Source organism: Anastrepha obliqua, chromosome 4, assembly GCF_027943255.1.
Source record: "Anastrepha obliqua isolate idAnaObli1 chromosome 4, idAnaObli1_1.0, whole genome shotgun sequence".
Taxonomy (NCBI): Eukaryota; Metazoa; Arthropoda; class Insecta; order Diptera; family Tephritidae; genus Anastrepha; species Anastrepha obliqua.
The window spans coordinates 100201561-100215357 of NC_072895.1; the positions used below are offsets into that span (position 1 = coordinate 100201561).

Below are 13797 nucleotides of genomic sequence, written 5' to 3' on the forward strand. Positions count from 1 at the left end.
TAGTAAATAAATAAATAAATAAATAATCAGCAGACAACAAAAATATGTCATACTTCAACGTTCAGTATTAGTCTTCTTTAACTCAAAATCAATCAGCCTTCTTTAGGTACACAGTATGTTCAATAAATAACATAACTTTTCAGATGTAGAATAAAACACGTATCGTACTGTGTTTGAAAGTTATTTTCTATTCAAAATAGTCTCCATTTAACTCGGTACAACATTCAGAACGATCAACCAATTTCTGCATGGACTTTTTATGTCATCTAAGGGAATGTTCTTTAACACCTGTGTCACGGCTGCTTGAATGGCTGGAATATCATCATAAAACGCACCTTTCATGGCAGTTTTCAATTTAGGGAACAGAAAATAGTCGCATGGTGATAGATCAGGAGAATACGGAGGGTGGTCAATGACACAAATATGATTTTGCATCAAAAATTCACGAACATTTCTGGTTTTGTGAGGTGGTGCATTATCATGCAATAAAAACAGCTGTTTCCCCTCTGGATATTCAGGTCTTACACGAACAATTCTTGACCACAAACGATGTAAAACTTGTAAATAGTATTCTCCATTAATAGTTTGACCTTCTGCAACAAATTCCTCGTGTACAATACCCTTGGAATCGTAGAACGTGATCAACATTGTTTTGATTCTTGACTTCTGAAAACGCTTTGCTTTCTTTGCTTTTGGCTCCCCTTTCGTCTTCCATTCTGCAGATTGACGCTTAGTTTCAGGGTCATATTTGAAGCACCATGTTTCGTCACCAGTTATAATCGAATTAAGATAATCTTTCAGCTGTTGAAATGATGTGAATGCTCTACACGAGCGATTTTTTGATCTTCATTTAATTGGTGTGGAACAAAGCGTGCACAAACCTTTTTTTTACCCAAATCGTCAGTTAAAATTTTCCAAATAGTACCAGTAGATGAATTTAATTCTTCAGCCAACATTCTTACAGTGAAATTTCCGTCAACAGCAATGATTTCGCGGACTTTTTCCACCAATTCAGCACGATTGCTTGCTTCTGGACGACCAGGTCTTTCATCATCATTCAAATCTTCACGACCATTTTTAAATCGTTTAAACCAATTATATACATTTGAACGAGCTAAACAATCATCACCATAAACTTTTTGCATCAATTCGTACGTCTCACTAAATGTTTTTCCAAGTTTAACACAGAATTTAATATTTGCTCTTTGCTCCATTGTATTTTTACGACACAAGCACGAAACATACTGTCAATAAAAGGCTCGTAACTTTTTAACCTGTCAAACGATTTACATGAAGTTGGCTGCGGTTGAAAGCTGACGCTTTCAATATGATCAAAGTTTAATAGATAATTCTACGTGTTCCATGATTTAAATAAAAAGTTCTGTTATTTATTGAACATATTGTGTATATCGATTTTTTGGCGATCCGCTATTAACTAGCGCATATAAGCTGTTCCAGACCAAAAGATTTCACAGATATCTTTTGCTTGTCCCGAACTTGTAGATAGCATTGTGAGCAGTGGAGCACAGAAAAGTTGAATATAAACTTTTTTCTCCAATCGCTGCAAGTCTTCATTAGTAGCTCAACCGCGAAAGGTAATCGAAAGCTAAAATAATCTAATATGTGGCAGCCAGGCTTCGTTTCCGAAACTCCTCAACAGTTTCCATGTGATTAAGAATGAAGCGAGTTTCTGTCAATGGGATACGGTGGTTTTACCATCCACATGTCCTGCCTCACAAGCTCAGTTTTGCGATCTACTGCAGAAATTTTAGAAATTGTATGTAAATACCATAGCCATAAAAATGTCCTAAGAACTAAGCGAGATGATGATGAGAACTCAAAATCACTATGGATGCTTTCCATTTCAATTCAACCGGGCTATTCGGGTCATGTTCTTCGATTTCGATGTAACTGAAATATGTTGCTCTCTGGTCAAAATAATGAGACACGTATTTTTTTCTTTCGCCGCACCTCATTAGAGTCAAGAGTTATCGGCAATTTTGTTTTTCGGCTCAAACTCGATTTTTTTTAATTATATAAGAAAAGAGTTTTTTTAAATGCCCATAATTTAGTCAAAAATGAACCGATTTTAATAATTCTGGGTTCAAAATGATCGTAATTACTTACACGAGCGACTTCATGTAGAAACAATTGCAAAAAAGTAGTTGAAAATTTTTTATTTAGCAAAAAAGAAAAAAATTGAAATTTTTTCGAAATTCAATATTTCAAAAAGTGTATTTGTTTTTTTTTATAACTTTTTCCAAATCAAGAGGACCCCTCAAACTTCAATTAAGCTGAATGCCCAGTAGCTAAAATGAGTTGTTTTTGAGTAATGAATTTTTGAGTTAAAAGCCTGTTTCGCACTTTTTGTTTTTTGCAAAATAAAAAATTTGCAATTACTTTTTTGCAACTGTTTCTACATGAAATCGCTCGTGTAAGTAATGACGATCCATTTGAACCCAAAATTATTAAAATCGGTTCATTTTTGACTATGTTATGAGCATTTAAAAACAAAATTTTCTTATGTTATTAAAAAAAATCGAGTTTGAGCCGAAAAACAAAATTGCCGATAACTCTTGAAAAAAATACGTGTCTCATTATTTTGACCAGAGAGCAACATATTTCAGTTACATCGAAATCGAAGAACATGACCCGAATAGCCCGGTTGAATTGAAATGGAAAGCATCTATGACAAAGATTAAATAAGAAAATGGCAAGCAATATTCGGAGATTGAAAAAAGTACAGTAAGGGTTCTTAGAGTAGAGAGCAATGCATCAAGCAAATTTCTTCTGAAAAATTCAGCAAGATAAAGAAGTTTCTACGTCGATAGCCGGAAATTCAGTAAAAGTGACTAAAACATCGATGTTCGGGTTGAAGAGCTAATTATCAAACATCCTCAATTTCATCTGGGATGGAAAATACAGTTCGTGAAAAAATTATAGCGATATTTTCACAAGTCTTTATTATTTATTTATTTTTTTGATTTTATTTACTTTTTTATATAAGAATACAATTCGTTCTATAACAAGACTATAATCCAAGTTACAAATTTTATACAAGTTTTAAAAAAAATCGTAAAATTTTCCTGCATTTTTTGGAATTTTTGTGAAACGTTTTAAATTTGAATTCATATGGGTTTTTTTTTTAAAGCAAGGCTTTTACAAAGAATAACTACCATTCAAACAAAAAAAAAAGCAGAAAAATATTCCGAACTGATCAAAATTTTGAGGTGCGGTTGTTGTTGTTGTAGCAGCATAAACATTCTCTATACATATGTATACAAGGAATGCTGCTGAAGTGACAGTCCTTGGCCGGATATAAATCCGGGTCGTTCCGGTTACGTAGAACCGACTGTCGTGCGTTTTTTTTTTTGCGAGCTGTAGCTTCAACAAGTCTGGATATACTATATTACAAGGGTTCAGGTTAAACATTTGTGCCTCTTATCGGCACTCACAAGTACCAGTATGAACATCCCTCATGCATGCTCTTAGTTAGCTTGGAGGTAACTTAACTTTACCGCCAGATATCATCACTATGGAGTTGCGAAAAAAAGTTACGCTCTGTGCCAATTTTACTTCGTTTGAATAATAGAAATATGAATACTGGCAAGAGTTAAGAAAAAGTGGCTGCAGTACACAGAATATGTACATATGTACACATATATTTATGTAGGTACTCGTATGTGCGCGTGATTACCTTAAACTTCACTCCATTATTGCCTGCTATTTGCGGTTTTGCCACTTCATTTGAAAATTATGCGCAACTTGGACTTTAAACTCCCGGTAGAAAAGAAACATAATTTTATTTTTGCCTGATTTATTTATGACTTGTGGCGTTTTGTCGACATACGAGTATGTACATTCGTACATATTTCTATGCATAGGTAACCACATACAACCCATCTTAGGTTGTGCTAATAGCTGTCGACACTTATTCTCCGAGTTGCTTGTCACTGCGCCGCCCTCTTGCCATCTACCCCATCCGCTATTGTGCTAAGGTATTGTGTTTAATGGCAGCTTTCTTTGACTGAACTTCAGTTATTCTTGGCGTAGCATTTGTTTACGGCAACTTCTCTGAGTCGTTGGCTTTCAGCTGCATTGAGATTTTCTTTTTTATTAAATATTTTTATTTTATTTTATTTTTTTCATGTCCCATTTAACTGAGGTTTGATGTTGACTTTATCAAGGGCGGATTTTTTTATTTTTAAGAAAAATCAGCCTTTCTTGTGTTGGCGCTTCCCTGCTCACTGTCTGCACCTGAAATTTTTTGCCGTATAATTTTTCTTTTTATGCCAAATGTCTTTCAGAAGGGACGCTTGCAATTTGTGGAGGCATAGCGGTCATGTTATTGAGGGGGCAATTCAGTTTTAGGAAAAATTTATACATTTATTAAATTATTTTTTTAATGATTTGCATATAAAATTTCGGCAAATATAGCACATAATTTTGTAAAAACGTCTCGGTGTATGTGTAGATTGTTTTTGAAACTTTGCAACCATTATTATTTTTTTTTCAGACCTATTTTTTTAAGTCGGTGAACACGGTTTCTCAGAAACGGCTACATGAGCTTTATTATTTTTCTTTTTTTTCATATTTGGCACTTGTGAACTATAGAGCTGCAGTATGTGCACAGGCAAGCAATGGAGCGAATAAAACTTAAAACAAGATTTTCATCCCCCAAAATTTATTTTTATTTAGTTAAAAACCTACTCAAAAACAAAATTGGATGATTAATTTTGCGCCACTTGTATAAATACTTTATCGATAACTATTTTTGCAAGCTTTTGAAAAGGGATTTGGAAATTCCAATTTAATTGGTTTTAGGGGTTAGGGGAATTTTCAAAAAATTTGATTTTGTTTTGCTTTTTCTTAAAGGGGGAAACCAGTTTAGACTTATCAAAAAATCTACTTTTTTATTGCATAAATTGTTAGTATAGCTACTCAAGAAAATGCGGTAAAAATGTTAAAGCGAAATTCGAATTATTTCTAATTCTATGAGCAGTTCAGTGACTGCCCGTCGGTTCCGCACCGTAGCGCGCGTTAGTTAGAACGACGTTTTCTAGACACTACTTTTTTTCAACTGGTGGGTACTCTAGCTCAAAAAGTTATCGACTAATCGTTATAAACTTTTTTCGGAGTATTCTTTATTCAATCCTAATTCATATGAACACAATATGGTATAAAAAACTACTTTGTGTTCAAGCGCCTCAAAAGCATGCAATTTTCAATATTTTTTTCCCACAATTAGGTTCATATTCTTAGGAAATATGTTGTTAACGAAAAAAAATATTGTTGTTGATTACGGAGAAAAATTGCAACTTCAGGAATGCCCACCAGCAAGATACTCGGATGGCGATCGTCCATGGACAGCAAGCTCTTTCGTCACTATTCCCGGCGGAAATGGCTTAAAAAAATTTAAAATTCTACTTAAAAATATGAATGAAATACCCTCCAAATTTAAGCAATTTCTGATTATTCCTTCCTTGTTTAAAAAATTCACGAAGAACACCAAAATTTCGGCCTCCTAAACCTGTTTCCTCCCTTAAAATATAATATCTTAAAAATTTTGTGTCAAAATTTGAAGTGAATCCGACAATTACTTTTCGAGTTATTCAACAATTAACAAAGGGCGCTCGGGCGCTCTGAAGCTCGATAACATATCTTTAAATGCATTTTTCTCAAAACTATGTTTTTTGAACTGGTGATGACTGTAACGTAACTGGGAGATTACTTTAAATTTATACTGCTTTTGAAAAACATAAAAAACTTGTGCCTGATACAAGGATTTTTTTTCAAAAATTTCAATTTTTTTTTTAAACAATTAATTCTCGGTTTTTTTCTCGAAAATCTGAAAAATATGTCCTATTCATTTAAAAAAAAACTTCGATCAGCCACAAGATTATCTATTAATAAAACTAATTTCTCTTCTCCGATTTATTTTAGATGAATCTCCAAGGACTTGTGATGATCACCGCAAGGGACTTCTGGAGAAACCGGCTCCACACAAACAGCGATAACTTTTACAATTATTAATTTTTTTTTTACATTTTGCTGGAGTCAAGTCGCCACATGATGTAAGCAAAGCCGTAACGAGCTTTGCATTACTTATCATTGATTTTCCTTTCAAATAAAAATTTTGGTGGATGCCTCACACACTGCTTATTTCATTTACCAATTAAAATGGAGAACCCCCCTTGAAAGGTCGCTTATTTCATATATTATTGTAGCTAATTTAGCTTTGTTTATTTTTGTTTATTTCATTTCCTTTTAGTTTTTTTTTACCTTTTACTAAAATATTTAACCTACTCTCAAATGCGCCGCTCACTTGTCGCCAGTTAATTTTGTCCAGCCGTCGCCATTTGCCTGCTGCAATTTGGTTATTCGATACTTTGGTCGCAACATTTTTCTTTCTCTTTTACATTTACTTAATTCTTTTTGTTACTACGGCCTCGTTTGCCTCTCATATATATAGGTACATGTACATATGTTTCAATGGATGTGTGTGGACTTGCTTGCAATTACCTCATAATTTAGTGCTTTGGCATTATTTTGCCTTTTGTTGTCCACCTTCACAACAACCAAAGCCTCACAGCACAAACTTTTGTTTACTTCCTCTCACAATTAGACTGAGCCATCGTCTCAGAAACATTTCAATTTCACACTCCTGCTACATTACCCCGCTCCAACCTCTTGCCTTGGTGGTCGTATTATTTTTCATAAACGTTTTTACTTTGTTTTGCTCTGTTTACTTTAGTTAATTAGCCTTTTATGTTTCGTTTGGTTTTTGTTTTTGCTTTCAGCTTTTTTTAATCCCTTTCCATACCTGGCGCAATTTTTTATTTTGTTTGGTTCGGTAGCGCCACGCGTCAGGGCGTCAAATTTGTTTACGTTTTTACCAGCAATTAACTACAAAATTTGTCGTTCACTTAAAGTAAGTTTTAAGGGGGAAGTCTACTGTGAATTTTAAAAAAAATCGATTTTTTTTATTAGCTTAAAAAATACTTTGAACCCTCTTAAATAAGGTACAATATGTGTTACAGCTGGCTAAATTTTTCTTCGTTGAAATTTCGACCTTTTCCCGAAGCGCTCCAAAGCGCGTACCTGCGGCACATGAAACTTTAAACGCATTTTTCTCGAAACTAAGTTTTTGTATACGGTGTACACGATATCTGATAAATGTTCTGATAAATGAATCAGCTTAAAAATTTAATTATATATTCTCTGTAATAGTGTCTCTCGTCTGACATAGGATTTTTTTGATATCGTTATTTGTTAAATTGTTATAAACAATAGTAACATCAATTTTAGGCAAAAAAAAAGAAAAAAATTTCAAGAATTTTTTTTTTTCAACGCCAAAATTTTTTATCGACATAATCCTACGTCAGACGAGAGTCAATACTATGTATATGATAACAATATTTTGTTTTTTTGTTTTAGATCACCGAAACGTAAGATTTCATGTACACCGTTTAGGCACCTAAGAAAAGCGGACCTGCGCTTGCAGAAGTGCCACAGCGGCCATTTTGAATATTTTGACTTAAAATTTTTTTTTTCAAAAACTTAAATATATAATAAAGATAAGAGTTTAAATAGATTTTATGTACGAGCAATATTTTGTTAGAAATAAAATCCGGAAAATAAGCCTGTTTTTTCCCTTGTCACAGTAGACTTCCCCCTTAAGCAACTTTGCAATGAAATTATTGACGTTGAGAAGCCAGAAAATATTTTAGGGCAGTTTGAAACATAGTCAGTCTCAACAGCAAAACAAAGCTATTAGTTTTGCTTTTTTCCAATCTGGACAGAGAAGCGCGGCGAATGCGTCTGGAGGTGAAGGAGGGCAAAGCGAAGTATAAAGCCAGCGCATTTACACCTTAGCAGCCCCGTCACTGTTGGCAGTTGATGCTTTCCATTTAAATTCAACCGGGCTATTCGGGTCATGTTCTTCGATTTCGATGTAACTTAAATATGTTGCTCTCTGGTCAAAATAATGAGACACGTATTTTTTTGTTCGCCCGAAAAAATTTTTTTTCAAGAGTTATCGGCAATTTTGTTTTTCGCCTCAAACTCGATTTTTTTTAATTATATAAGAAAATTTTTTTTTTAAATGCCCATAACTTAGTCAAAAATGAACCGATTTTAATAATTTTGGGTTCAAAATGATCGTAATTGCATACACAAGCGACCTCATGTAGAAACAATTGCAAAAAAGTAGTTGAAATTTTTTTATTTAGCAAAAAAGAAAAAAAATTGAAATTTTTTCGAAATTCAATATTTCAAAAAGTGTATTTTTTTTTTTTTATAACTTTTTCCAAATCAAAAGGACATCTCAAACTTTAATTGAGCTGCATGCCTAGTAGCTAAAATGAGTTGTTTTTGAGTAATGAATTTTTGAGTAAACACCCTGTTTCGCACTTTTTGTTTTTCGCAAAATAAAAAATTTTCAACTACTTTTTTGCAACTATTTCTATATGAAATCGCTCGTGTAAGTAATGACGATCATTTTGAACCCAAAATTATTAAAATCGGTTCATTTTTGACTAAGTTATGAGCATTAAAAAAAAAAAAAATCTCATCTACTTGAGAACCATTGTGGAACGATAGCAGCCTTGAAATTCAGCGAAAAATATCTGCATCTTGGGGAGTAAAGTTCTCCCTCGGCGAACAAAAATCTCAACTTATAAGTCTCTCATCACGCGTTCTCTTTGTATGGCGTAGAAGCATCAACCATAACAATATCCGATGTAACAGTTCTCGAAGTGTTCGACAGAAGGAGCTTGCGGAGAATTTATGAATCTTTGCGCGTTGGCGATGGCGAATATCGGAGGTAGCAGAGCAACGAGTTGTATGAGTTGTACACAGGCATGGGCATAAAACAGCGAATTAAGATTCAGCGGATCCATTGGTGAGGTTATGTCGTACGAATGGACACACCAGCTCGCTCTAAAAGTATTCGAGACAATTCCCAAAAATGGTAGCAGAAGAAGAGGATGGCCTCCACTACGTTGAAGGGACCAAAAGGAGAAGGTCTTAAGAGAAGCGACTGACCGCGCTCAGGTTTTTTTTCTCCCTTGTTCACTCCACTAGGGGGTATGGGTCCTCGACAAAACTCAGTCTTGCGTTGGTTTCGTTAATCTATTTTGATTTCTGACAGGGTAGATGATTAGCCTGCCGCTTTTTTGCCTGCCGTGTGATTACTGTACGAATAAAGAAGTTTGCTTTGAAATGCATTCTGGCAAATTTCGAGCAAATGGAGAGAGGGCAGGTTTTAGAGACTTATGGTGGCACACAACATTGGTCGAGCTACCAATACAAGCACAGTATTGATGTTTATGGATTTGCGCTCTTCGTCTTTATAAATTCTGAAGGAGCGAGTCTGCTCTTCGCAAAGTATTTTAATGATGCTTTGCTTCATCAAATCTTAATTTACAAAAAATTAACAACTGATGCTCATAACGCCAGCTTAAAATACTACAACACTTTAGAAATGAAAATAAAAAATACCAGTCTAACGGTTAGACTTGATAGAAGTGAAACCTTCCGTAAAACAAACTGAGAGAGAATAAGACGAAAGCAGCATTAGGAGCGGGATAATTATAGGTTCATTATAATATAATATTGCTATAAAGTTCATATTTTATTTTCTTCATTTTATCATTATTCATCCTCAATGTTTTCAATTTCAACAAATGATACGAGTGGCTGATGATAGATAAAATATGATACAAATGCTTTGGTTTCGATGTTGTCAAAAAAAATACCCAAACGGACCGAAGAAACAGACTTACAAATTTCTTCCATTTTCGTCTACTTGTATTCATATAAAAATTTATGTCTCTTCCCACCAAAGCTAAATGTATTAGTATATTTTTTCTTGTATTTATTCAAGGCTGAAATCCCGGCGGTACTGCAATACCGGGCCAACCCGTGGCAGAGGTGGAGAGCGAGCCCCTAAAACACTCCGCCCATTTCCAAAAATTAGTTTAACATTTGTTGTCCTCCGATGGAGGATCTATCAGATGTTAAGCTGATAACCACACTACCTAGTCAATACATTTTAAATAATAAACCTAATAAACCTTTTGAGAATTACACACTCACAAAAAAAAAATTAATGTACGAAATATTTATACCGATTCACTTAAACTGACTTTCAGTATCTAAACCAAAAATAGAAAAGCCAAAAAACTGTTTTCAATAAATAATCAGAAATGTCCTACAATGCAAATTTCAAAAAAAAAATTCCATTTTCGTCTACATGTATTCATATAAAAATTTATGGCTCTTCCCACCAAAGCTAAATGTATTAGTATATTTTTTCTTGTATTTATTCAAAGCCGAAATCCCGGCGGTACTGCAATATCGGGCCAACCCGTGGCAGAGAAGGAGCAAGCCCCTAAAACACTCCGCCCATTTCCAAAAATCAGTTTAACATTTGTTGTCGTCCGATGGAGGATCTATCAGATGTTAAGCTGATAACCACACTACCTACTCAATACATTTTAAATAATAAACCTAATAAAACTTGTGAGAATTACACGCTCACAAAAATTATTTATATCAACATATAATATAACGCTTCGTAACTAAATAACTTTTAGGCCAGCGACGACAGCATGGCGCGGTAGCCGAGCGACTAGCAATGTGAGCTTCCGATCCAAAATCCTTGGTTCGAATCACAAGAAAAAATAAAAGTTATTTTTATTTAGTTCGTCGCTACTTTTATATCAACATATAATATAACGCTTCGTAGCCAAGTTGGTCGCTTTTTTCGTTTCACTTTTCCTCAAATCACTCCCAACGATTCTAAAGAAGTTTTCGCTTCAAAAAGGGGAAAAAAGTATAAGGGAAGCTTAAAATTAAACGCAAACAACCTGGCATCATGGCTTGCCCATTATTTTTACGAATATTTGTAAATCAGGTTTGTGTGGCGACTGCATTTTTTAGCAGCAAATACTGATGGCGTGCTGAGGAGAACTGCTTTCAAATTGTTCAAGGGATCTACAGCGCACTCATAGGTTTTGTTTTAAAATGTGGAAAAATGTTTTGTTATCAAATCAATATTGGAAAGGAAGGTATCCGCATCAGAAATGCAGCTCCGAAAATCCATGAAACTTCGAGAAACTCGGTGCTTCATTCAAGCTTCAACATCAATCAAAAAAAAAAAATTATGTTTTATGATAAAAAATTTGTTTTTAAAGTTTGATTAAATTAAATATTAAATAAAAAATAAAATTCCATTAAATTAAATAATAAAAAATAAAATTTGATATTTAATTATACTAGTGAAGAATAGCAACGAAATCTCTGGTAGATGACAAAACGTACCTTATAAATTCAGCACTTCGATATGCACAATAATCACCCATGAAATCACACCTGATTGGTATTGCTAAGAATCACGCCTGAGCGACGTAGGACATGCCTGTCGGAAATTCGTTACATAAGCAAGCCGCAGTGCTTCAGTGCTGATGAGTACTGAAGGAGATTTGGTGTAACTGCCCGTCATGTACAACAACATATATTCAAATCTTCATAGAAGACTTAGCCAGATTGGAAGCTTGGTGTGATGATAACTCCTTACCTCTTAATGCTGGTAAATGCCAGCATATGTCATTCAGTAGACGAAAAGTTCCGATTGATTTCGATTACAAGTTGGGCACTACCACCCTAACAAAAATTTACGAAAAGAAAGACCTGGGGGTCATATTTACATCGAGAATGTCGTTTTCCAAACATATAGACTTTATGATTGCCAAGTCTAGGTCTATGCTTGGATTTGTAATAAGGAATTCAAGGGAGTTCCAGGATATCTCTACGCTGAAAAATTTGTATTTTTCTCTTGTGAGATCAAACCTCGAATATTGCAGCATCATTTGGGATCCATTCTATAAGGGTTCATCCTTAAGAACTAAGAAGGTTCAAAAACGTTTCACTCGATTTGCTATTCAGTCACTTCGTTGGCCTTGCAGTTTGCCTGCATACAAAAGTAGATGTCTTTTGTTAGCATTGCCAACTTTAGAAATGCGGAGAAAAACTTCATCGGTAATGTTTATAAGAGACATAGTTACGAATCATATCAAATGTCACTTCTTGCTGGAGCTAATACTCTTTAATAGTCCCACTCGTAACCTAAGACTCAACAATATGTTCTATTTACCTTATCACAAGACCAATTTCAGTCGAAATGAACCGCTTGCACGTTGTATAAGACAGTCTAACCAATTATGCAAACATTTGGATATATTCTCTAACTCACGAGAGACTTTCAAATCACGACTTAATCTGGAGATACACTTTTTGAATTGTGATTAATGTATCTCACAGTATTGTTATTATATATTATATTTAAGCTTTAATATTAGTAATCTATTTAAGTTATACTTTAATTGATGAATAAATAAATAAATAAACATACATGCATACAAACATAGTTTCGCACTTGTCTCATCGAATATTCGCACGTCGGCAAACATACAAACATATTTACAAATGTACACAGATCGTTGTGATTTCTCACCTCAAGTTGTGATATGTTTGTTCATGTGCAATGAAGAGTAGGTAAACACGCACACTTGGACAGCCATGTGGCAGGTGGTTGTGCAAACAGACAAGGCGGACATACCTATAACATCTGCATTAATGAGTTGTTGGGCAAATAACGAGGTGTTAAAAGCCAAAGACATCAACTCGAAGCAAACACGAGACAGACATAATTTATGTATTAAAGAAGGAAATGACAATAATTGGTAGGCGCAATTCAGTAGTACATACCTACGTATGGTATACACTGATATACTAATTAATGTTTCTTACAGTCGATTGAAATTTCGTTGAAACTACTTGAACATTGGAGATCCATCAAAATGTCAATAAATAATAATTGAGTTTAAAATGATAAAATTAAACCGAAAGTTAATGGTTCGCATATTCATGACTCTAAGTCATTAGCTTTAGCTATTACTTTAGCAAATACTTTGGTATTAATTCTAATGAAGTAATTTAGTTTTACGCTGTTGGTTAGAACTCACAGTCGGCTAATTTTTAAACTTTTTCATTAAAGATGCCTCTATAAAATATTCGTAGTGAGTGGTCTAACGAAGAAAGCAGATATTTACTTTCAGTTCACAATTCAACTGAGCGAATTGCCGCAGATCCATAAGTAAATGTTTCGGCAAGCTCCATCCACGGAGAGCTTGTGCGCTGGACTTTTTTATGGCAAACAATTTGATTGCGAAGGGATTTTATAACTAAAAAATAGTCGCTTCGCTGTTACTGGCCAAAACTATTGAAGATGCGAAACTGTGGGTTGGATTGCCCAGTAATTCTACAAAATTCAAATGAAGAGGGATAAAACACACAACTACATGTATGAAGGTATATGAAAAGTACAGATGGAAAATCAAACTTTGATAAGTTTTGGACCGAAATTATTTTCCCTTCATTTTTAACCATTACCTGACGTGTGTAAAGGGTGCTAGAAAACTGATCCGTTTTATGTCCAAATGTCTTCAGATTTTTTAACTCTTTCACTTTAATCTGCAGTTAAATAACCAATTCATGCCATTCAGAACACCTTGAGCACTTTGTCAACTCATTGACTCCAATCTGTAACCAATTTGAAAATTACAAATTGTTAATAAAGAACAGCGTACGTATTTTTTTACGCTATTACTCATATCTGTCGCTAGATTGTCAATTAAAACACTTCCACCTCGTTTCCTAGAACGAAAACAGAGCTAATACTATTTTTCAAAAAGCAACCCAAGCTCTTGTAAGCTCAGAAGTATTAATTATATT

At 34.3% G+C, this 13797-nt stretch overlaps 1 non-coding gene and 1 pseudogene across 1 annotated transcript; both read right to left on the reverse strand.

Moving 5' to 3' along the window:
- Positions 1–9877: 9877 nt before the first annotated feature.
- Positions 9878–10063, reverse strand: LOC129246535 (U2 spliceosomal RNA; annotated as a pseudogene).
- A 261-nt stretch (positions 10064–10324) lies between these two features.
- LOC129246590 (U2 spliceosomal RNA) lies at positions 10325–10526 on the reverse strand. The gene has a single exon (XR_008582480.1). It is a non-coding gene; the product is annotated as a U2 spliceosomal RNA (small nuclear RNA).
- Positions 10527–13797: the final 3271 nt, after the last annotated feature.